The sequence below is a fragment of the Leopardus geoffroyi genome, chromosome B1, assembly GCF_018350155.1.
Source record: "Leopardus geoffroyi isolate Oge1 chromosome B1, O.geoffroyi_Oge1_pat1.0, whole genome shotgun sequence".
NCBI lineage: Eukaryota > Metazoa > Chordata > Mammalia > Carnivora > Felidae > Leopardus > Leopardus geoffroyi.
The window spans coordinates 118,252,259-118,256,238 of NC_059327.1; the positions used below are offsets into that span (position 1 = coordinate 118,252,259).

The 3,980-nt window shown below is 29.9% G+C and overlaps 1 non-coding gene across 1 annotated transcript; it reads left to right on the top strand.

Annotated features, from left to right (window-relative positions):
* Positions 1-1,939: 1,939 nt before the first annotated feature.
* LOC123596597 lies at positions 1,940-2,049 on the top strand. The gene has a single exon (XR_006711761.1). It is a non-coding gene; the product is annotated as a U6 spliceosomal RNA (small nuclear RNA).
* The last annotated feature ends 1,931 nt before the right edge of the window (positions 2,050-3,980 follow it).

The following is a 3,980-nucleotide window of genomic DNA, read 5'->3' on the forward strand; positions in this document are numbered from 1 at the left end:
CATTCTAAATGTGTTATGTTTTAAAAGACGACACGTCACAGAGTTTTAAACTGTGTTCTTATTTAGAAATATTATTGATTGGATTATGCTACCTTTTTATCCTTAATCAGTATCATAGACCAAATCTTTTTATTTAATTTATTTTTATTTAATTGAAGTCAAAATTCAAGTTTTAGTGTTTGAATTTTTTTCACAGTAAAAAATATTTTAATAACTTTTTTAAACATTTATTATTTTTGAGAGGCATATAGAGACAGAGAGAGCACAAGCGGGGGAAGGGCAGAGAGGGAGACACAGAATCTGAGGTAGGTTCCAGGCTCTGAGCTATCAGCATAGAGCCCCATGCAGGGCTCAAACCCATAAATGGTGAGATCATGACCTGAGCCAAAGTTGACGACTTAACCGATTCAGCCACACAAGTGCCCCCACAGTAGAAAATTTTGTCAGAAAAACAAAAACCTAAAACTTTGTAATCTTAAAATACAGAATAAATATTCCTGTTGGGTATACAATTATACATGACACACACACACACACACACACACACACACACACACACTGTCGTGTATGTATGTATGCATGTGTGTGTGTATATATATATATATATACACGTATATATAGGTGTGTGTATATACATGTGTGTGTATATATATATATATACACACATGTGTCTGTGTGTATATATGTATATATACACAACACACATCTATCTATGTATGTACATATATCTATGTGTATATATATATATATATACACACACACACACACACACATCTATCTATCTATGTGTGTGTGTGTATTTGCTAACTTGGTTAAATTGGGAGCATGTTATACATACTATTCTATAGCTTATCCTTTTTAAATAATTCATCATGAGCAATTTATAATTAGGTTAAATATTTTTGAATTCTGTTTATCATATACCTATACTATAATTTATTTTACCAATTTCCTCTTTGGACATTTAGATTGGCTGCAATTTTTCACTGTCATAACTGTAAGAAAATCTATGGTTACTTTTCTACTATTGGTTCAAAACAAATACACACTATTTTTGAGGTTTTTGATTCATATTGCCAAGTTATTTTCCAGGGAAATTGAAAATTTTACATACTATCTGTTTAAAAGAGTACAATTTCCTTGAACAATCAAGGGATTATATATATATATATATATATATATATATATATGTATGTGTGTGTATGTGTGTGTATATATATATGTGTGTGTGTACATGCATGTATACATATACATACATATGTGTATACATGTAACATATACATACACACATATTAATATTTATTAGCATTATTAGTAAAATAGTAAAAAAGGGGGAATCTCATTAATGATTAAATTTTTGCATCTTTGATTATTTGCACTTTTAAAATAATTTCCTAAGTTCATTGGTCATTTGTATTTCTTCTTTTGTGAATTACTAGTTCAAGTGCTTTTACTATTATTGAAATTTGGATATATTAACCTTTTCCCTTCTATTTGAACATCCTGTTGTTATTAAGGGTATTTGTAATTTGTTTGCATATATTTCCCAGTTTGTTATTTACTTCTCATTTTACTTATGATGTATTTAACTTACAAAAGTTTTGTTTTTTTTTCTGTAGTCATTTCCATCAATCTTTACCAGTTTTTTTCACATGAATGAATACTCATTCCGATATTTACCTCTATTTTCTTCTTGTGTTTGATTATTTCATTTATCATATTTAACTTCTTAATTTTTTTAACATATATTTATTATTGAGACACAGAGAGAGACAGAGCATGAGCATGGGAGGGGCAGAGAGAGGAGGAGACACAGAATCCAAAGCAGGCTGCAAGCTCTGAGCTGTCAGGACAGATCCTAATGTGGAGGCTCGAACTCACAAACTGCATGATCATGACTTGAGCTGAAGTCTGATGCCCAACCAACTGAGCCACCCAGGCTCATCCCTATCATATTTAACTTCTTAAAAGAATGATCCTATACAGAGAAGATTATCATGGCCCCTATGCCAGAATGACACACAAATTTGTGAGGTGTTCCATATTAAAAAAAAAAAAAAAAAAAAGGAGTGTTCTTAATTTTTTTCTGCTTTTTCATAAAAATAGAATTATCTGGGAGCACCTGGGTGGCTCAGTCAGTTGGGGGTCCAACTCTTGATTTCGGCTCAGGTCATGATCCCAGTGTCATGGGATCAAGCCTCGTGTTGAGCTCCCCAGGAAGCATGTAGCCTACTTGAGATTCTCTCTCTCTCTCTCTCTCTCTCTCTCTCTCTCTACCTGCCTGCCCCTCTCCCTCACTTGTGGTCTCTCTCTCTCTCTCTAAAAAAAAAGAAGAAGAATTATCTGAATCTGCTTTTTACCTTCAATAGCAAATAATTTCTGGATTAATTAATAAAATATTATTTTCTTTCCCCACTGATTTAAAATCAGTTCTTCACTGTATATCACATTAATGTCAATAATTAAACCAGCTTCTGAGGTTTCTATTGATTTTAATATCTTTTCCTGCATTTCACATTATTTAATTTTATATTGTATTTAAATATTTGAGCATAAATATATTTTATTATTTTTCTCAAAATATTGGGTTAATCATTTGTTTCCTGATGAAATGTTAAATTATTGTATTATTTTAAAGAAATATTAAATGCAAATTTTTTATTTTAAATTTTTTAGAACTTCATCTTGTTAACTTTTGAGTAGCCAAACCAATAGCACTCCATTTATTTTAGTATTTTATTTTATATAATTTAGTAAATTCTGTAGCTGTATCATATTGTTTGTGTGCTTTATAAATTTATTACAGAAAACTTTATATTTGCACACTTATTGAAATAAAATATATATTCTACTGTATTTTCGATTTGGATATTGGTTGTAGATAGAGAACCTCTTGGTTTTAGACTTGTTGACTTTCTCTATTGATTTTCTGCTGTCAATTTCATTGATTTCTCCTTTAATTTATTATTTTCTCCTGCTTACCATGGATTTTATCTGTTCTTTCTTTTCCTTTAGTTTCCTAAGATGGAATCTTAGATTATGGATTTTAAGTCTTTCTTCTTTTCTAATATATATATATATATATATATATATATATATATATATATATTCAATGCTATACATTTCCCTCTAAACACTGATTTCACTGTATCCTACAAATTTTGATAGTTTTATTTTCATTTTCATTTTGTTCAAAATATTTTTAATTTCTCTTAAGATTTATGCTTTGACCCATGTTTTATTTAAAAGTGTATTGTTTAACCTCCATGTATTTTGGGATGTTCCAACTATCTTTCTCTTACTGATTTCTAGTTTAATTCCATTGTGGTCTGAGAGGAGACATTGTACGATTTCTACTCTTCCAAATTTTTAAGGTGTCTTATGGTCCAGTGAAATATATATATTTAAACTCCCTTTTTAATATTTATAACTTTCTTCTTTCTTCTTTTTCACTTTTGCTGCCTTTCATTTTCATTTCTCTTTTTCTTTTTTTCTCCATCTTTTCTTCTTACCTTCCTTTGTATTTATTTGTGTTTCACAAATTTAACCATTATTAAAAGCAACCTTCAACTGGTGGATTTTATTCCTATATATTTTAGTATTTAATAGTTATTTAAGTCTGTGGGGCTAAAAGATAGGTTTTACTTCCAGTTCTTTTATAAACTGATTGTATATTGCTTTAGTAGCTCACCTCTTTCTTAATCTACCTTAAGCAGACTGAAATTCCATTCTCATTGTATTGTGATTTTCTTCTAAAAATACCAATACATTTTCTTCAACAAATGAATGAACAAACATTTGGACCAATGAGTGTTGATTCTCTTGTTTTATGTCAGATTTTATGGCACTTTCTGAATTTAATCCTAATTTCCTGGAGTCAAAAGGAGCCAGATCATAAAAACATGTGCTGAGAACTCATCTATGTTTAGGCAAGAGTGAAGGTTTCCCCATATGACTCATGGGAGATGGAGATTTTAGCA